Source organism: Heloderma suspectum, chromosome 3, assembly GCF_057233095.1.
Source record: "Heloderma suspectum isolate Gila_16-S chromosome 3, 16-S_ref, whole genome shotgun sequence".
In the NCBI taxonomy this organism is placed as follows: Eukaryota; Metazoa; Chordata; class Lepidosauria; order Squamata; family Helodermatidae; genus Heloderma; species Heloderma suspectum.
In genome coordinates, this window is record NC_139460.1 from 280,579,100 (window position 1) to 280,601,540 (window position 22,441).

A 22,441-nucleotide genomic window follows, 5' to 3' on the forward strand; every position below is an offset into this window, starting at 1 on the left:
AGGAATACAATGTAGGTGCCAGGCGAACCTCACTAGGGAGCTCATTCCAGAGCCGGGGTGCCACAGCAGAAAAAGCCCTCCTCCTAGTAGCCAACCGCCTCACTTCCTTTGGCAGGGGCTCACGGAGAAGGGCCGCTGACGATGATCTTAAAGTCTGGGCAGGCACATATGGGAGGAGGCGATCCTTCAGGTAACCTGGCCCCAAGCCGTTAAGGGCTTTGAATGTTAACACCAGCACTTTGAATCGGGCCCAGAAATGGACTGGCAGCCAGTGCAGCTGGAAAAGTACTGGCGTAATATGAGCTCGCAGGCCAGTCCCTGTTAACAATCTTGCTGCCCTATTTTGGACCAGCTGAAGTTTCCCGACCATTTTCAAAGGCAGCCCCACGTATAACGCATTGCAGTAATCCAGACGAGAGGTTATCGAAGCATGGATAACTGTAGCTAGGCTATCTCTGTCCAGATAAGGGCGTAGTTGGTATACCAGGCTAAGCTGATAAAAAGTGCTCCGTGCCACTGAGTTCACCTGTGCCTCAAGTGACGGTTCTGGGTCCAAGAGCACCCCAAACTACGAACCTGATCCTTTAGGGGGAGTGCAACCCCCTCCAGAACAGGTTGAATATCACCTAGCCGGGCAGACGAACCACCCACTAACAGTACCTCCGTCTTGTCTGGATTGAGTTTCAGTTTATTGGCCCTCATCCAGTCCATTACCGTGCCCAGGCACTGATTCAGAACAGCCACTGCCTCACCTGGTTTTGATGAGAAAGAGAGGTAGAGCTGGGTGTCATCTACATATTGATGGCACCTCAGCCCACACCTCCGGACAACCTCCCCCAGCGGTTTCATGTAGATGTTAAACAGCATGGGGGATAAAATAGAGCCCTGTGGAACCCCATGTCACAATTGCCATGGCACAGAGCAATAATCCCCTAGCACCACCTTCTGGAATCGGCCATCCAAGTAGGAGCGGAACCACTGTAGTGCAGTGCCTCCAACTCCTAACCCAGACAACCTATCCAGAAGGATACCATGGTCGATGGTATCGAAAGCCGCTGAGAGGTCCAGGAGAATCAACAGGGTCGCACTTCCCCTGTCCCTCTCCCGGCAGAGGTCATCCCAGAGGGCGACCAAGGCAGTTTCCGTTCCAAAACCAGGCCTGAAGCCCGATTGAAATGGATCTAGATAATCTGTTTCATTCAACAGTGCCTGGAGCTGTCCTACAACCACCCGCTCAAGCACCTTGCCCAGGAAGGGGATGTTGGCCACTGGCCTATAATTGTTAACATCCTCTGGGTCCAGGTTAGGCTTTTTCAGGAGTGGTCTAATTACCGCCTCTTTTAAAGCCACCGGCACCACTCCCTCTCTCAAGGAGGAATTTACAACCTCCTGGACCCAGCCGGACAACCCCTCCTTGTTTGATTTAATAAGCCATGAAGGGCAAGGGTCAAGCACACAAGTGGTCAATCGGACTTGGCCAAGCACCTTGTCCGCATCCTCAGGCCTCAGTAACTGAAACTCATCCAATAAAACTGGACCAGACGGTGCTCTGAACGCCTCTACCAATGGAACTGCATTAATGGTGGTGTCCAATTCATGACGAATCTGAGCGACTTTATCCTCAAAGTTCCATGCAAACTTGTCACAGCGTGCTACCGAGGGCTCCACTGTCTCTCTCCCTGGCCCAGAATGTAACAGGCTGCGAACCACTTGGAAAAGCTCTGCTGGATGACACTGAGAAGATGCAATGCTGGTGGAAAAGAACTGTCTCTTTGCCACCCTCACTGCCACAGAGTAGGCTCGATAGTGGGCTCTTACCTGTGTTCGGTCAGACTCACCACAAGTTTTCCTCCACCTGCGTTCTAGCCGTCTCCCCTCTTGCTTCATTGCCCTCAGCTCAGGTGTATACCAAGGAGCTGGCCGGGCTCTGCTCAGAGGGAGAGGGCGCTTGGGCGCGATCGTGTCAACCGCCCGAGTCATCTCTGCATTCCACAGAGTGACCTGGGCTTTGACAGGAGCACCAGCCATACCAGCAGGAAAATCCCCCAAAGCCCTCTGGAATCCATCGGTATCCATTAATCTCCGGGGGCGGACCATTTTAATAGGTCCCCCACCCTTGCAGAGGGGAAAGGCCGCCAGAAGTCTAAACCTCAGCAGGAAGTGATCTGACCATGACAAAGGGACAGATGTGAATTCCTCCACTTTCAGATCACCATCCTCCTGCCCAGTTGAGAAAACCAGATCAAGCATGTGTCATTTTATATGCGTAGGGCCGATGACATGTTGGGACAGCCCCATGGTTGTCATGGCGGCCATGAAGTCCTGAGCCGCCCCGGATACAGCGGCCTCGGCATGGAAGTTGAGATCCCCCAGGACCATCATCCTGGGGGTCCTCAACATCAAGTCCGAGACCACCTCTGTCAGCTCAGGCAGGGAGTCTGATGGGCAGCGGGGTGGGCGGTACACAAACAGAATCCCTAATCTGTCCTGGGTACCCAACACAAGGTACAAACACTCAAGATCTGCACTCGAATGAGCAGGAAGCCTGGAGAGGGAGATTGAATTCCTATAGACCACGGCAACCCCCCCCTCCCCGACCCTCAAGTCGGTGTTGGTGCTGCACCGAGTACCCAGGAGGGCACAGCTGGGAGAGAGTGACCCCTCCCAGTTCCCCCACCCAGGTCTCAGTAATACATGCCAGGTCAGACCCCTCATCCACAATCAAATCATGGATGAGGGAGATTTTATTTTGGGCCCGACCTGGCATTCAGCAGCAGCACCACCAGACCCGAGGGCAGACTGGTAAGGCTGCCAGGAACCATCAGGTTGGGGGAAGAACCAGAAGAGGGGACAGCTGTAAGGTGTCTAGCCCCTCTTCTCCTCAGCTGGCCTGTTAATCCCCCAACGCCATACCTCCCCCTGCCCGTGACCACAGTTATGGTGGCACCTCTCTGACCCCCTGAGTTGCCCAATAGTCCTCCCAGGCACATATTAAAATGTTAGGGTATAAAATTCACAACAGTTTAAAAGAATATAAAAGATAAGAGATAAAAGAGAACAGCAGCTAAGAAGGAGCAGATAAAGTCCACGTTTGCCCCTTTCCCCTTGTCTTTAAAGCTGCTGCCCTCCGCTGCTGCTATTTGCTGCTGGTATTGTGGCTGCTGGTGTCTCTGGAGAGGCAGGTGGATGGGTCTTCAGATCCTACGTGACTCCAAGTGCAACGCTAAGTGCACACTTAGCGTCGCACTTGGCGCAACGCCAAGGCGCATGCCGAGGCGCTGCCTCTGGCAGCCCCGCCTTAAGTACCTGTGGGCGGGGGCAGAAGCAGGCTCAGGATCCACCCGGTGCAGTTGCTGGCTGGTCCTCCTTCCCCAGGCTCCTTCTTCCCCACCTTTGGGAAGATTTGTGCAAATTTCATTTAAAAAAATCTTTTGGGGAGACTTGCACATATTTGCTGTAACTACTGCTCAGTAGTTCTTGCACTTCAGCAAAGTTATGCAAATTTCTCTGAAAGTTTTTTTTTAAAAATAATAAAGTTAAGTTTGTGCAAATCACCCTGAAGGTGGGGGAAAAAATAACATTAAATATGTACAAAACTCCCCAAAGGTGAAAAATAAATTCTACAAAATAAACTCTACTCTGCTAATGAAAAATAAACTCTACTCCCCTATAGCACAGCACCATCTAGAGGTTATGTAGCAGAAAACCAGGAAAGGAAAAACTCTTTGAGCTTTTGTACACAAGACTCTTAATCCACTATGTCTACTTTCAGTTTCATTGCAGAATTGAGATCTAAGCACTACACGAAGAGTGTTTCCTTTCCTGCATTTCCTCTATGTAATGTCTAGGTGGCACTGCGTATAGCAGAATAGCAAAATGACACAGGAAAGCATTTTCTTTTACTTTCACAAATAATACCACATTTTCCCAGATCTAAAAAAAATTGCCAAAATTGCTGTATAAAAACAGAAGTGAAACTGGAGGATCATGACATCATCTGGAGAACCTGTAAACAACTATGAATAGGGAATGACAAGGACACAATAAATGCCTCATATAGAAAAGCTCTTTGTGTAGAGTTTGGATCTCAATTCCGTGATGAAACCGAAAGTAGATAGAGTGGATTAACAGCCTCATATAGAAATGCTTTTAATCTAATAGTCTGCTAAGAAAATCAGCAGTATGCCATACAAGCATGCCAGTCTAGGCCTGGTTTAAACATGACGCCAGGTATGTAGGAAAAATGTATCTGTGTGGCATTCATGCACTGGAAAGCTTGTTTATCTGAATGCCCTTGCCTGTGCTTGCAGCATTAGAATGCTAGGGATCTATGGTCCTGTGTGCTCATGTACTAACGTGGGAAGTGCAGCAGCTAAGGGTCCAGTTTCAATGAAGCGTGTGGCAGACCGCAAGAGCTGAGTCCAATTTCTTTGGGAGAGGGTTTTTTTTTCACCAGAAGAAATTGGCAGTGGCAGGTCAAAAGGCAGGAAGAAAAAATGAAATGGCAGAAGCAGCGGGTAAAAAGAAAATTGCAACATTTTCAGGCATGGGGTTTTTATCAGGAAAGTAACAGCAGCACTATATATAATTATATATATTTAAATAAGAAATATATTTTCTTTCTTTAATTCAGTTCTGCTGCCACAGGTGGCGACAGAGTTGTAACAACTGGAACCAGCTATCATGATTCCCCCCGCCCTGCAACACACACACACAAACACAATACCTTCTTTGGAAAAATGTAGCGTCATATGCCCTCCCCACCACCCACACACATTGAAAGAACATATGACTGAGTTGTGGGGCCTCATGGGCTACTCCCACCCTCACTGCTGATGCATGTCATGGCCATACCACCCACCACTGACGGCCATAGCAGGAATGCTTTCCCACTATCCATATGTTGGGCCAGTGTGGGAAAGGGCTCCCCATATATACTGACATACTGTGGTAGAAAGTCTCCATGTAAGAAGGGACCCAGATTGGAGCAGGAATTATAGGCATATATGTCTTTGATTGTGTGGATCACAACAAACTGTGGCAAATTCTTAAAGTGATGGGAGTACCAGACCACCTTACCTGTCTCCTGAGAAACCTGTACGAGGGTCAAGAAGCAACAGTAAGAACCAGACATGGAACAACCGAGTGGTTCAAAATTGGGAAAGGAGTACAACAAGGCTGCATATTGTCACCCTGCTTATTTAACTTATATACAGAGTACATCATGAGAAACGCCGGGTTGGATGAATCACAGGTCGGAATTAAGATTGCCGGGAGAATTATCAACAACCTCCGATATGCAGACGATACCACCCTAATGGCAGAAAGCGAAGAGGATCTAAAGAGCCTCTTGTTGAGGGTGAAAGAGGAGAGTGCAAAAGCTGGTTTGAAACTCAACATTAAAAAAACGAAGATCCTGGCATCTGGCCCCATCACTTCCTGGCATACAGAAGGGGAAGAAATGGAAGCAGTGACAGATTTTACTTTCTTGGGCTCCAAGATCACCGCAGATGGTGACTGTAGCCATGAAATTAAAAGACGCTTGCTCCTTGGGAGGAAAGCTATGGCAAACCTAGACAGCATAGTAAGAAGCAGAGACATCACCTTGCCGACAAAGGTCCGTCTAATCAAAGCTATGGTTTTCCCAGTAGTAATGTATGGCTGTGAGAGCTGGGCTATAAGGAAGGCTGAGCACCGAAGAATTGATGCTTCTGAACTGTGGTGCTGGAGAAGACTCTTACGAGTCCCCTGGACTGCAAGGAGGTCAAATCAGTCAATCCTAAAGGAAATCAACCCTGACTGCTCATTGGAAGGACAGATACTGAAGCTGAAGCTCAAATATTTTGGCTACCTAATGCGAAGAGAAAACTCTCTGGAAAAGACCCTGATGCTGGGAAAGACTGAAGGCAAAAGGAGAAGGGGACGGCGGAGGATGAGATGGCTAGATAGCATCACCGATGCAATGAATATGAACTTGAGCACACTCCGGGAGAGAGCGCAGGACAGGAAGGCCTGGCGTGCTCTGGTCCATGGGGTCACAAAGAGTTGGACACGACTGAACGACTGTACAACAACAACAATGTCGGTACATGTTCAGAGTCCTTTCCTATGCCGGCGGGGAAGCTTTTCTGTTCTGGGCAATGGTTGCTGAGGGCATTTTCACAGCATGAGGCATGGCTAGCCCATGTGACCTTGTGGGCCTCCCTCACACATTTTCCCAATGTGTGTGGGGTTCATGTTAACCTCTGAGATGTAGCATCTTTTCCAGAGGCATTATGGATGGTGGGAGGGAAGGTTGCAGCCCCAACAAGCCAACAGTGCCTCTGGAATGACCACAATATAGCATCATTCTAAGGAAGTTTGGGGGCAGAATCCAATGGGGCACTTACATCCCTGCTGATTCTCTTACCCCCCACCAGTTCCATTGCGCAAGGGCCCCCACTGCTTGTGCAACGTCAATTTAGCACTTCTAGGGTAACTTGAAATGAGCAGAAGTGCTCATTTCTGGAAGGAGACAGGTTGGCAGAACTCACTTACGGGGATTCCGCTGACCTGCCTCCCTCTAGAAACAAGCATTTCTGCTTGTTTGGGGCCTTCCTCTTGGACCCTGCTTGCACAGTGGAATTGGTGGCACCCATCACTTGCAGAAGGGGATTGGTAGAGGTGTGAGCACCCTGCTGAATTCCGCCCATTGTGTGAAAAATGGTAATCCGCACTGGACACCAGTTGTTGCAGCCCAACTGTCATTTGTGGCGACACCAGAACTGAGTAAGAAAGAATGGTGCCTTTTCTAAATAATCTATGTTTCTGTTGCTTTCCTGGTAAGCTCCCTGGATCCATTTTCTCTTCCCCACTCAGAAAAAGGGCTGAAAGCACCACTTCACAGCCTGAGAATGGGGTCATGAAAGTAGGGAGGCAATTTGGCTCAGCTATAGTAAGTTCTCCTTGTTTGCCCAGCACCATATTTAAATCAGGCCTTAATTATGGTTCTGAACCTTCACTAATTTGATTGCTTCCCTACCTCCATAATGGAATGATTTGATTTTAAAAATCAAGCACAAATCATTCAATTAAAAGGGAGGCAGAGAAGTAATCACATATTTCATGGCCTATGCCTATTTGGATTGTTGAAATGTACTAATCAGATTTGGATAGCTGTTCTGTTTGTAAAATTTGACAGCTCATATTTTTGTGGTTATGATGTTTCTAATGCAGCAAATAAATATACTTTATGCTAACCCCAACTTTCTGAAAGTGCAAGATATTACTTTCTGAATCAATAAACTGCTGCTAAGACTAAACAATTAGAATTTATTTATGAGTGAGATGCATGGAATCTCTAAGGACAGTTGCTGCAAACCTAAAACCAATTCTATTGGGTATTTAATTAGAGAACAAAGAGAAACCCTGTCTTCCCATGTTGATATCAAATCAAACCTGATTTAAAATAGCACCTAAATAAAATGGGTGGGAGACTTTAAAGCTGCTACACAGATATGGGCATTGATTCCAAAAGGTGTGACAACTTCACTTCTGTAATTGTCAGCCCCCACAAGAAAAAGCTGTTTCAAGATTTGTTTTCTGGCAACACATTACATGGCATGTCCAAACAGAACAAATTAAATTAGTCTGCATCTAAATTAGACCTCTTCCCATGGCAAGATTACTTTACATCAACAGAAATACTAAAATGAGTTAGCAGCATTTACTAGATAAGACAGCGGAACCTGTGGGAGAGAACGAAGAAAAGCATTCATATGTGCTTCTTCATTGCTTATGTCCCGCTGTCACATATTACATTTGTATACATGATTTCCAATGAAGAAACATCATCTACAGTATAATAATAAAAGAGTCTGTCTGTCTGTCAGCACCATAGCTCCAGGACTGCAAAACCTAGTCACCTGAAACTTGGCATGAATACTAAGGGAGCCCTATGGGTGTGCACCTTGGAGTTACTTTGCTGTCAAGATGCATTGATTAACTTAAACATGTCCATTTGTTTGATTCATGCAGCACTATCTTCAGTCACTAGGTGGCAGACTTTCCTAACCAGCACAGTCGATATAATTTGAAGCCGGGGGTGGGGTGTATGGGGAGTAATCTGAGGGACAGAGTTATACAACTGTCCTTTACCCCTTCTGTTGGGCAGTTGCCCCTCGGGGAAATGGAAATATCAGACCCCTCTCTCAGGAGGCTATAGGAGTGCATCATGGCAGGGTCCATGTCTAGGGCCTTGACTTCACTCAGATGGGATGGGCACATTGTATCTAACTTCTATAGCTGAGTAACTTTGGTTGAAGGATTCACTGTATCAAACTAAGAGCTATTCCAACCTGTGCGAAGCTAGCTACATTAGCTAGCAGTGATGTAAGAATTGCTTTTCTGGATCAGATCAAGTTCTATCTAGCCCAGCATTTTCTCCACAATAACAGCCACTCTCAATGCCTTTAGGAGATGCACAAGCTGGGCAGGAAGGTTGTGGCCATCATCAGTTGTTAGTCCCCACAGCATTCAGTACTCAAAAGGCTTCTGTATACATATACGAAGGCTTTTTTCCACTATCATAGCTAAGAGCCATTGTAAGACTCAGGGCCGGTGTCAAGAATCCACATGGTTGGGCACCTCCCAATGCACATATTCAACCAGGGAACCACTGGGAAGAACCCCTTGGACTTGCTCCACCTCTTCACCATTGCAACCTCCTTTTTCAACTGCCTCTTGCTCTGGCTCAGACAACGGTAGTGGTGAGAAGGAGGAGTAGAAGCCAGTAGAAAGAACATGAGGAGCAATAGCAACTAGTGACAATGTCGATGAGAAGGTAGACTCACTGAGGGGAGGGGCTCATTGATTGTGTCCTGAGGGCCCTCAAGAACATGGAGCTGGCACCGTTAGACTCATCCTCCAGGAACCTGTCCAGCCCTGTAGTCAGTCTTCCTTGTTAGGTGGGACAGCCACATTTCTAGGTGGGGTATTTTTATGGGGAAGACGCAGAGGGCTAGCCAATCCTCCCTCCCCCGCCCCATTCACTGGTAGAGAGGATGTGAAGCCCAGGCATGGGGAAAGGAAAGGCAGTGACCTTCGCTCTCATTCCTTCTCTGTGCAGACAGTGTGTTAACTTACATAATGAGCTTTGTAAAGGTCAAGTTAACAAAAAAATTAGTATGAACACCAGGAATTAGTATGAACACCATGAGCTGGCATATCTTTTCTTCTGTAAGGGGGCGGGAAAGGATGTGAAGGATACAGTGAACAAAGGGATACCAAAAGGTGTAAAATAAAATAATTTCTGCTATAACTAAGAAGTTAAAAAGCAGTGTGGGGCTTGTTTTCTCAAAAATTCAGTTCTAAACTTGTATCACGACAACATCAAGGCTAGATCTACACTACTGCTTTATAGCAGTATTGAAGTGCACTGGTAACTGTTGGGGCACATTTGACATACCGCTACTGTAGTGTTATTTCCTGCTTTTTATTCCACATTATCCATTATACCACAACAAATGTCATTGCGTGACCTATGAGGTATAAACGTGCAAGGGGGGGGGTACAGCGTTACCATGATGGGATCATAATGATAAAACACAAGGTGTAGATCTGGCCCAATACAACCCCTCCCCCCCCACACACACACACAGCAACACAGGTTTAAATTGAAGAACATAGGGAAAACCACTAAACCATTCTGGTATGACCTAAAATATATCCTTTATGAATATACAGTGGAGGTGAGGAATAGATTTAAGGGATTAGACCTGATAGACAGAGTGCCTGAGGAACTATGGATGGAGGTCCGTAACACTGTTCAGGAGGCAGCAACTCAATCCATCTCAAAGAAAAAGAAATGCAAGAAAGCAACGTGGCTGTCTGATGAGGCTTTACAAGTAGCTGAGGAAAGAAGGGAAGCAAAAAGCAAGGGAGAAAGGGGAAGATATATCCAACTGAATGTAGAGTTCCAGAGAATAGCAAGGAGAGACAAGAAGGCCTTCTTAAATGAACAATGCAAAGAAATAGAGGAAAACAAGAGAATGGGAAAGACTACAGACCTCTTCAAGAAAATCGGAGATATCAAGGGAATGTTTTGTGCAAAGCAGGGCATGATAAAGGACAAAGAAGACAGGGACCTAACAGAAGCAGATGAGATCAAGAAGAGGTGGAAAGAATACACAGAGGAACTATACAGGAAAGAGCTTAATGTCTCTGATAGCCATAACAGTACGGTCACTGAACTTGAGCCGCACATCTTAGAGAGTGAAGTGAAGTGGGCCTTAGGAAGCATTACTAACAACAAAGCTAGCGGAAATGACAGTATTCCAGCTGAGCTATTTAAAATCCTAAAAGATGGTGCTGTTAAAGTGCTGCATTCAATATGCCAACAAATTTGGAACACTCAACAGTGGCCACAAGACTGAAAAAGGTCAGTTTACATTCCAATTCCAAAGAAGGAATTGCCAATCAATTGAATCAATGCCAAAGAGTGCTCAAACTACCGTACAATTGCGCTCATTTCACATGCCAGCAAGGTTATGCTTAAATCCTACAAGCTAGGCTTCAGCAGCATGTGAACCGAGAACTACCAGAAGTACAAGCTGGGTTTTGAAGAGGCAGAGGAACTAGAGATCAAATCGCCAACATTCGCTGCATCATGGAGAAAGCAAGAGAATTCCAGAAAAACGTCTATTTCTGCTTCATTGACTACGCTAAAGCCTTTGATTGTGTGGATCACAACAAACTCTGGCTAATTCTTAAAGAGATGGGAGTACCAGACCACCTTACCTGTCTCCTGAGAAACCTGTACGAGGGTCAAGAAGCAACAGTAAGAACCGGAGATGGAACAACCAATTGGTTCAAAATTGGGAAAGGAGTACGACAAGGCTGTATCTTGTCGCCCTGCTTATTGAATTTATATGCAGAGTACATCATGAGAAATGCCGGGTTGGATGAATCACAGGTTGGAATTAAGATTGCTGGGAGAATGATCAACAACCTCAGATACGCAGATGATACCACCCTAATGGCAGAAAGCAAAGAGGATCTAAAAAGCCTCTTGTTGAGGGTGAAAGTGGAGAGTGCAAAAGCTGGTTTGAAACTCAATATTAAAAAAAAATTAAGATCATGGCATCTGGCCCCATCACTTTCTGGCATATAGAAGGGGAAGAAATGGAAGCAGTGACAGATTTTACTTTTTTGGGCTCCAGGATCACCGCAGATGGTGACTGTAGCCATAAAATTAAAAGACGCTTGCTCCTTGGGAGGAAAGCTATGGCAAACCTAGACAGCATAGCAAGAAGCAGAGACATCACCTTGCCGACAAAGGTTCATATAATCAAAGCTATGGTTTTCCCAGTAGTAACGTATGGCTGTGAGAGCTGGACTATAAAGAAGGCTGAGCGCCAAAGAATTGATGCTTTTGAACTGTGGTCCCCTGGACCACAGTCTTACGAGTCCCTTGGACTGCAAAGAGGTCAAATCAGTCCATCCTAAAGGAAATCAACCTTGAGTGCTCATTGGAAGGACAGATACTGAAGCTGAAGCTGAAATATTTTGGCCACCTAATGTGAAGAGAAAAGTCACTGGAAAAGATCTTGATGCTGGGAAAGATGGAAGGCAAAAGGAGAAGGGGTCGGCAGGGGATGAGATGGCTAGATAACATCACTGATGCAATGAATATGAACTTGAGCACACTCCGGGAGAGAGCCGAGGACAGGAAGGCCCGGCGTGCCATGGTCCATGGGGTCACGAAGAGGCAGACACGACTTATTTTATTTATTTATTTATTTATTTATTAAATTTATTAATCGCCCATCTGGATGGTCACCGAGCCATTTTGGGCGATGTACAAGCGTATAATAAAACAGTTTAAAACAATAAAATTCTACAATAAAAATATTTTCTAAAATACCCTAACCCACCCCAAATTCCTGCCTGAACTACCACGTTTTTAATGCATGGCGGAAGCACATTAAAGAGGGGGCATGGCGGAGTTCCCTAGGGAGGGAGTTCCACAGAGTGGGGGCCACCACAGAAAAGGCCCTCTCCCTCGTCCCCACCAATCTAGCTGTCCTGGCTGATGGGACAGAGAGAAGGCCATCCAAGGCTGATCTTGTTAAGCGGCCTGTCTGGTGTTGCTGGAGGCACTCCTTAAGATAGGGTGGGCCAGAACCATATAGGGTTTTAAAGGACAAAACCAACACCTTGAATTTGGCCTGGAAAACAACTGGTAACCAGTGCAACTCCTTCAGCACTGGAGTGATGTGATCTCGCCGGCGGCTGCCTTTAATCAGGCGAGCCGCCGCATTCTGTACCAGCTGCAGCTTCAGAACCATCTTCAAGGGTAACCCCATGTAGAGCACATTACAGTAGTCTAAACGAGAGGAGACCAGGGTATGTACTACCAATGGGATCAGATGGTCGGGAAGGAAGGGGCGCAGCCGCCGCATCAGATGGAGTTGATACAGCGCTGTCCGGCTCACAGCTGACACCTGAGCCTCCATGGACAGCTGGGAGTCCAAAATGACCCCCAGGCTGTGGACCTGGTCTTTCAAGGGTAGCCGTACCCCATTCAACACCAGGTCAACATCCCTCAGCCTCCTCTTGTCTCCCACCAAAAGTACCTCGGTCTTGTCAGGGTTCAGCTTATTCCTCCCCATCCAGCCACTCACCGTCTCCAGATATTTGGCAGGGATTCTACGGCCAACCTTGATGAAGATTTGAACGAGAGGTAGAGCTGCGTGTCATCCGCATATTGATGACACCGCACCCCAAACCTCCTGATGATAGCCCCCAGCAGCTTCACATAGATGTTAAATAGCATGGGGGAGAGGACGGAACCCTGTGGCGCCCCACAAATGAGTGGCCACGGGTCCAAAACCTCCTCTCCCAGTGCTACCCTTTGGTACCTGCTGGAGAGGAAGGACCAGAACCACCGCAATACAGTGTCTCCAATGCCCAACCCCTCCAGGTGGTCCAGGAGGATACCATGCTCAACGGTATCAAAAGCCGCTGAGAGGTCGAGGAGAACAAGGAAGGAGCATTCACCCCTATCCAGAGCCCTCCTCATATCATCCACCAAGGCGACCAAGGCCGTTTCTGTCCCATGCCCAATCCTGAAGCCTGACTGAAATGGGTCTAGATAATCGCGTTCTGCCAAGTGTGCCTTCAACTGCATTGCCACAACCTGCTCAATCAGCTTGCCCAAAAATGGCAGATTCGAGACTGGGCGAAAGTTGTTCAGAACTTGGGGATCCAAGGAGGGCTTCTTTAAGAGCGGTCTTATCACTGCCTCCTTGAGGGCTGATGACATCACTCCCTCCTCAAGGGAGGCGTTCACCACCTTCCTGATCCCCTCACCCAGTCTGTCTCTGCAGCCCATAATGAGCCAAGATGGGCAAGGATCAAGTAAGCAGGTGTTCGGCCTTATAGATGAAAGCACCTTGTCCACTTCATCAGAAGGAAGAAGCTTCAGTCTGTTTCCCGCCTCCCAGCTGAGCAGAGCAGAGCAGAGCAAGCTGCTCCAGCTGGTCCAGGGTAGGGTTGGCGGAGAATTTCTCCCCGAAACTTCGGGGGGCCGAGCGCCAACGTGTTTGGCCCCCCGAACAAGTTTCGGGGAGAAATTCTCCACACACCCCCGCCCCCCGCACCCCCCCCGGGATGGGACTTACCTTTGGCGAATGTCCCTCCCGGCGGCGGGTCCGGCTGGCGGTTCGGTGGGTCTTCGTCCAGGGCGGGAGCGGCAGCCAGTCTTTCGACCAGCTGCCGCCGCCGCCATTCCAATCAAAGAAAAAAAAAACGCCCCCGTGATAGGCTACGTGACGATTAACGTAGCCTATCACAGCTGACTTTGCAGATCTAGCCATGATAGGCTACGTTAATCGTCACGTAGCCTATCACGGGGGCGTTTGTTTTTTTTTAACTTTTTAGTTCGCGGCCGGGCGAGGCGAGGCGCCTCCTCCCCGGCCTGAATTTCGGCCGGGTGAGGCGGGAAGCCTCCCCCCCGGCCTGAATTTCGGCCAGGCGAGGCGGGAAGCCTCCCTCCCCCAGCCTGAACTTCGCGGGGGGAGCAGCGAAGCGCCTCCCCCCCACCGCAAAAAGCTTCGAGGACAGGTAAGTGACTTTCGTCCATCCCTAGTCCAGGGACTACAGAAGCAGGCAAGCTCCCAGAGAGCGAGCGGACAGAGCGAGCAGACAGGGGGAGCAAACAGGAGTTGGCCAGGGGAGTTCAGCAGGGGAGGTCAAGGGGGAGGCCCCTAACATATTTTTTATTATTTTTTTATTTTTTTAACTAACTTTTTTCCATTTATTTGTCTTGTAACATACACTTTCACACCAGTGGGACTCTGCTTTTAACCTCTACTGAGTAGAGGAGCAGGCACAGGCTAGTCTAGAACAATCACAAAGCTAGACACAAAAAGGGAAAAGAGGCTATGGAAGGACAAGACTCTCCAGTGGTGGTGACCTGCAAGGTGTGTGCAATGTTTGTTTTCTTGCCTGAGAACAACATGGCCTACACCTGCAACAAGTGCAAGTTGATCACGCTGCTGGAAGAAAAAGTAAGTGGACTGGAGCAGCGACTGTCGTCCCTCCCGGGAATAAGAGAACACGAAGAGTTCTTGGACAGAATGGGGGAACTACAGCAGCAAAGGGCAGACCAGAAGCTTGAAGAGCAACAGCAAGATGAGGCAGTGGGAAATGCTGAGGTGAAGAAAAATGGAGTAGAGGATACTCCTTGGAAAAGGGTGACAGTTAGGAGAAGAAGAACTAGACGCCACTCTGCACCAGTGGAAGCAGTGGAGCTGTGGAACCGATTCCAGGTACTTGCAGATGAGACTGGAGGACAGCCTGCAGAGGAAGAATCACAGGGGAACCTGCATGAGAGTGAGCAAGAGGCTGAAGGTCAGTCAAACAGAGGCAATGAAACCCAGGCCTACAAGAAGAAGAAGAGAAGAGTGGTAGTAGTGGGAGACTCCTTGCTGCGTGGAATCAAGACCCAAGTATGTTGTGAAGACCCGTGGACTCGCCAGGTATGTTGTCTCCTGGGAGGACAGATTAGAGACATGACTGAAAGGTTGCCTGCACTCATAAAGCCCACTGACAGGTATCCCTTTCTTCTCATCCATGTCGGAACAAATGATACTGCCAAGCGGAGCTACGAAGAGATCACGTCAGACTTTGAAGCTTTGGGAAGGAAACTCAAGAACTTTGGGGCCCAGATAGTTTTCTCATCCATCCTTCCAGTAGTTAGAAGAGGGATAGAAAGGGAACGAAAAATACTCCGGGTGAATGACTGGCTACGAAGGTGATGCCGACGAGAGAGATTTGGATTCTGGGACCACGGGCTATACTTCCTGGAAGATGGGCTGTTGGCTAGGGACGGGTTGCACCTCACAAAGGATGGGAAGAATGTGTTTGGCCACAGCATGAAGAACTTCATCAGGAGGGCTTTAAACTGAATCCTATGGGAAAGGGAGATGTAATGTTGGGGGTAACAATGGACGTAGGCGCATGCACTGCAACGGAGAGATCAGCTCTGATAGCGCCCAATAATAGTCTTCAGACACATGTAGGAAGAAAGCCAGACTATGAAGCACATGGCCTTCGATGTCTATATACTAATGCCCAGAGTATGGGAAACAAACAGAACGAACTTGAACTCTTAATACAAGAGGGAAATTATGACCTGATAGGTATAACTGAGAGTTGGTGGGATGACTCTCATGACTGGAATACAGCAATTGAAGGATATAACATGTTCAAAAAGAACAGGAGGAACAGAAAGGGAGATGGGGTTGCACTGTATGTGAAAAATACATATATCTGCACAGAAATACAGGAGGAGGAGCTTGGTAGCCCCATCGAGAGCATCTGGGTTGAAATAAATGGAGCAAAGAATAAAAGGAACCTGGTGGTCGGAGTCTACTACCGGCCACCCAATCAAGGAGAAGACAAGGATGAAACTTTTGAAAAGCAAATAGCCAATGTTTCAAGGAAGCATGATGTAGTAGTAATGGGGGACTTAAATTTCCTGATATTTGTTGGGAGACAAATTCTGCAAAACATGGCCCCTCCACGAAATTCCTGACTTGTGTGGCAGATAACTTCCTCCTACAGAAAGTAGAGGAAGGAACTAGAGGATCAGCTATCCTTGACTTAATCCTAACCAACAGAGATGACTTAGTGGATAAAGTAGCAGTTACAGGAACCCTGGGGGAAAGCGACCATGTTGTACTTGAGTTCTTGGTTCTAAGGGAAGCAAAAGCTGAGTGTAGTCAAACGCGTACCCTGGATTTTAGGAAAGCTGATTTTAATAAACTCAGAACAATGATCAGTAAGGTCCCATGGCAAGCGATGCTAACGAGAAAAGGAGTCCAAGATGGGTGGGAGCTTTTAAAAAAGGAAATTCTCAAGGCACAATCACAAACCATTCCAACAAGAAGAAAAGGTGGAAGACAACAGAAGAAGCCAATGTGGCTTCACAAAAAGCTTAGGGATGACCTGAAAACAAAAAAGGACACATATAGGAAGTGGAAAGAAGGCCAAGTAACAAAGGAAGAGTATAGGCAGATAGCACAGAATTGCAGGGATGGCGTCAGGAAGGCTAAAGCTGAGAATGAGCTGAGGTTAGCAAGGGATGTTAAAAACAACAAAAAGGCTTTCTTTAGCTACGTGCATAGTAAAAGGCAGAGGAAAGAAATGGTGGTTCAGCTATTAAATAAGGATGGCAAAACGATAACAGATGACCAAGAAAAGGCAGAGGTGCTCAATTCCTACTTTGGCTCAGTCTTCTCCCAAAAGAGGGTCTATGACCCCCCTGGCAAAGGAGAAGTACAGGCTGAAGGGGAAGGATTGCAGCTTGAGATCGATAGGCATACGGTCAAGGAACACCTAATTACTTGAATGAGTTCAAATCTCCAGGGCCAGATGAACTGCATCCTAGAGTAATAAGGGAACTGGCAGAAGAACTCTCAGAACCGCTGTCTATTCTCTTTGAGAAATCATGGAGGACGGGGGAAGTGCCAGATGACTGGAGGAGGGCTAATGTTGTCCCTATCTTCAAAAAGGGTAAAAAGGAGGAACCTGGGAACTACAGACCAGTCAGTCTGACATCAATCCCTGGGAAAATTCTGGAGCAGATGATAAAGCAATCCATCTGGAAGCACCTTGACAACAATGCCGTGATTACTCGAAGCCAACATGGATTTGTCAAAAACAAGTCCTGCCAGACAAATCTGATCTCATTTTTTGATCAAGTCACCTCCCTTGTAGACTGTGGGAATGCTGTAGACATCATATACCTCGACTTCAGCAAAGCTTTCGACAAAGTGCCCCATGAATCCTGATGAGCAAAGTAGCTCAAAGTGGGCTAGATGAAACAACGATCCGGTGGATCCACAGTTGGCTACACAATCGGACTCAAAGAGTGCTTATCAATGGGACCTTCTCAAACTGGGGAGAGGTAACGAGTGGGGTACCGCAGCGCTCAGTCCTGGGCCCAGTGCTCTTCAACATTTTTATTAATGACTTGGAGGAGGAGGTGCAGGGAATGCTGATCAAATTTGCAGATGACACAAAATTGGGCAGGATAGCTAATACTTTGGAAGACAGAAACAAAATTCAAAGTGATCTGGATAGACTGGAGCTCTGGGCAGAGAACAACAGAATGACATTTAATAGGGATAACTGCCAAGTTCTGCACTTAGGAAAAAGAAACCAAATGCACAGTTACAAGATGGGGGATACGTGGCTCAACCACACTACAAGCGAGAAGGATCTTGGAATTGTTGTCAATCACAAGCTGAATATGAGCCAACAATGTGATGTGGCTGCAAAAAAGGCAAATGCTCTTTTGGACTGCATTCATAGAAGCATAGCTTCCAAATCCCAGGAAGTACTAGATCCCCTGTACTCAGCACTGGTTAGGCCTCATCTGGAGTACTGTGTCCAGTTCTGGGCACCATACTTTAAGAAGGATGCAGACAAACTGGAGAGGGTTCAGAGGAGGGGAACAAAGATGATCAGGGGACTGGAAACAAAGCCCTATGAAGAGAGACTGAAAGAACTGGGCATGTTTAGCCTTGAGAAGAGAAGACTGAGGGGAGATATGATAGCACTCTTCAAGTACTTGAAACGTTGTCACAGAGAAGAAAGCCAGGATCTCTTCTTGATCATCCCAGAGTGCAGGACACGGAATAATGGGCTCAAGTTACAGGAAGCCAAATTCCAGCTGAACATCAGGAAAAACTTCCTAATTGTAAGAGCAATACGACAATGGAACCAATTACCTGGGGAGGTGGTGGGCTCTCCCACACTGGAGGCGTTCAAGACGAGGCTGGACAGCCATTTGTCAGGGATGCTCTGACTTGGATTCCTGCATTTAGCAGGGGGTTGGACTTAATGGCCTTGTAGGCCCCTTCCAACCCTACTATTCTATGATTCTATGATTCTAAGCTGGAACCGATCCCACAAAACCGGTTTGCCACAGGCCACCTCTTGCTCACTAACTGTATCTACAGCACATGGAATAACACTCCTAATCTGATCAATTTTATCTGCAAAGGGCCTTGTCTAGGCCTCACAGGAGGCCTTAGAATTCTCCAGTGGTTCTGGAGCCACTGGACCAACCAGGCTTCAGACCACTTGGAACAGCCTCCTGGGACAGCACTCTGCAGATGCGATAGAGGCAGCATAATATTCCTTTTTTGCTGCCTTCACCGCCATGTGGTAGGCTGAAGATACAGCTCTAGCCCGTGTCTGATCGTCTTTGGAGCAAGACTTCCGCCACCGGCGCTCTAGCCGTCTCACCTCCTGTTTCAGAGCTCGTAACTGCGGATTGAACCATGGTGCAGTCCAAGCCCTGTTCAGGGGGAGAGGGCATTTCGGAGCCACCCAATCTAATGCCCCAGTGACTGCGGCATTCCAGCCACTCACCAGGGTCTTGACTGAGTGGCTGTTGGCGTGCCCCAGAGAATTCCCAAGCGCGTTCAGGAATCCATTTGGATCCATGCCTGGGGCGGACCATTTTAATGGGTCCTCCACCCCTGCGGAGGGGTTGTGGAGTCAAGAAGTCTAACGTCACCAGATAGTGATCTGACCATGACAAGGGGGTGGTGGATATATCCCCGACTTCCAGATCACTCCCCGCTTCTCCAGAAACAAACACAAGGTCTAGTGCATGACCGGCTACATGGGTGGGCCCAGTTAGAATATGGTGCAGTTCCCAGGAAGCCATGGTCTCCATGAAGTCCTGAGGTGCTCCTGTGAGGATGGCCTCTGAATGTACGTTGAAGTCCCCCAACACCAATAAGTTAGGAGACTGCACAGACTTAACGACTGAACAACATATTACATATGCAACCATAGTCTAGCATTTAGGAAGTATGGTACTGAGAACAATATGCATAACTTTCTTCTGCCCAGAAACCCAGAAAAGACCTCATGCTGAGCTGAACACATGGGAAAAATCAGAAATTAGGCCTGAGGGTGTCTGTTCATTAAGGAAAAAACCCACACCCTTACAAGGCTTTCTTCTTCTGGAGTCTTTCCGCATTTACTATGGGCTCCTTTAGATGGCGACCAAGTGTTTTGTAATTGAAAACTTCCCCTCTCGGCAATGCTCCATACGGTTCAAGGAAACCATCAAGTGGCTGTATTATTATAGCGCAGTGCTGACTTTACACACCAGGGATAACCCGAGATATCCCATGATAATTTTAAATACTGCATTATCGCCTATCTTTTGAAAAGCAAGATTACCAAGGGAAGGTGAAAGACAGGGGGAGTGCTACCCTTTTGATCTTCCTGGATCTCTCAGCAGCTTTTGACACCATTGATCATGGTGTCTTACTGGATTAGCTCTGCAGGATGGGAGTTGGGGGCACTGTGCTACACTGGTTCCACCCCTACCTGCAGGGCCAATGCCAGAGAGTGGTATTGCGGGATTCCTGTTCTACACCATAGCTATTATGCTGTGCGGTGCCACAGGGTTCTATTCTATCCCCCATGCTGTTCAACATCTATATGAAGCTGTTGGGTGAGGTCATTAGGAGTTTTGGGGTGGGGTGTCACCAGTATTCTGATGATACTCAGCTCTGTTCTCCTTGTCATTAGAGTTGGCTGAGGCAGTGAAGGTGCTGGACCAGTGCCTGGAGGCTATAATGGGCTAGATGAGAGGGCCAATAAACTGAAGCTAAATCCTGACAAGATAGAAGCTCTGTGGATTGGTGGTTCCCGAGTCTGGGAATTGGGTAAGTGACCTGTCCTGGACGGGGTTGCACTCCACCTGAACAAGCAGGTGTGTAGCTTGGGAGTACTCCTAGATACATCCCTGTTACTGGAGCCCCAGGTGGACTCCGTGGCCCGGAGTACTTGGGACTAGCTTTGGCTAATCTGCCAGCTACAGCCTTTCCTGGACAGGGATAACCTAGCCACAGTAGTACATGCACTGGTAACTTCCTGATTAGACTACTGCAGTACATTTTATATGGGGCTGCCCTTGAAGATGACCCAGATGTTCCAGCTACTGCAAAATGCAGCAGCTAGGCTGCTAACCGGAACATCTCATAAAAACCATATCACACCAGTTTTAAAGGAATTGCACTGGCTGCTAATACACTTCTGGTTGGAATTTAAGGTTTTGGTGATGACATTTAAAGCCCTAAGCAGCTTGGGACCTCAATATTTGAGGGAGTGCCTCTCCCTATATATGTCTGCCCAAGGACTGAGATCTGTTGGAGGGGCCCTCCTCTGCATCCCACTAATGTGAGACATACACTACTGTGGGACATGGGAGAGGGCCTTCTCTACTATGGCACCCCAGTTGTGAAATGCCCTGCCCTTGGAGGCCTGATTGGCACAGACATTGGTTTCATTTTGGCGCCAAGTAAAAACATGGCTTTTTACTGAAGTCTTTGCGGGCTAAATGCATTCCATAAAGTAGCACACTGTTTTAACTGTTTTATTGTTTTAGATTTTAGTTAGTATTAGCTTGTTTAATGGTTTAATAGGTTTTTAGGTTTTTAAATTATGTATTGTTCTATACTGTTTAAATTGATTTTATCTGTATGCCGCCCTGAGATCTCAATGATATAGGGCAGGATACAAATGTTTTAAATAAATACTAAAATAAATTTGTTGTTGTTCAGTCGTTCAGTCATGTCCGACTCTTCGTAACCCCATGGACCATAGCACGCCAGGCCTTCCTGTCCTGCGCTCTCTCCCGGAGCGTGCTCAAGTTCATATTCATTGCATCGGTGATGCTATCTAGCCATCTCATCCCCTGCCGTCCCCTTCTCCTTTTGCCTTCAGTCTTTCCCAGCATCAGGGTCTTTTCCAGAGAGTTTTCTCTTCGCATTAGGTGGCCAAAATATTTCAGCTTCAGTATCTGTCCTTCCAATGAGCACTCAAGGTTGATTTCCTTTAGGATTGACTGATTTGACCTCCTTGCAGTCCAAGGGACTCGTAAGAGTCTTCTCCAGCACCACAGTTCGAAAGCATCAATTCTTCAGCGCTCAGCCTTCCTTATAGTCCAGCTCTCACAGCCATACATTACTACTGGGAAAACCATAGCTTTGATTAGACGGACCTTTGTTGGCAAGGTGATGTCTCTGCTCCTTACTATGCTGTCTAGGTTTGCCATAGCTTTCCTCCCCAGGAGCAAGCGTCTTTTAATTTCATGGCTACGGTCACCATCTGTGGTGATCTTGGAGCCCAAGAAAGTAAAATCTGTCACTGCTTCCATTTCTGCCCCTTCTATATGCCAGGAAGTGATGGGGCCAGATGCCAGGATCTTCGTTTTTTTAATGTTGAGTTTCAAACCAGCTTTTGCACTCTCCTCTTTCACCCTCAACAAGAGGCTCTTTAGATCCTCTTCGCTTTCTGCCATTAGGGTGGTATCGTCTGCATATCGGAGGTTGTTGATAATTCTCCCAGAAATCTTAATTCCGACCTGTGATTCATCCAAGCCGGCGTTTCTCATGATGTACTCTGCATATAAGTTAAATAAGCAGGGTGACAATATGCAGCCTTGTCGTACTCCTTTCCCAATTTTGAACCACTCGGTTGTTCCATGTCCGGTTCTTACTGTTGCTTCTTGACCCTCGTACAGGTTTCTCAGGAGACAGGTAAGATGGTCTGGTACTCCCATCACTTTAAGAATTTGCCAGAGTTTGTTGTGATCCACACAATCAAAGGCTTTAGTGTAGTCAATGAAGCAGAAATAGACGTTTTTCTGGAATTCTCTTGCTTTCTCCATGATGCAGCGAATGTTGGCGATTTGATCTCTAGTTCCTCTGCCTCTTCGGAACCCAGCTTGTACTTCTGGTAGTTCTCAGTTCACATGCTGCTGAAGCCTAGCTTGTAGGATTTTGAGCATAACCTTGCTGGCATGTGGAATAAGCACAATTGTACGGTAGTTTCAACAGTCTTTGGCATTGCCCTTCTTTGGAAT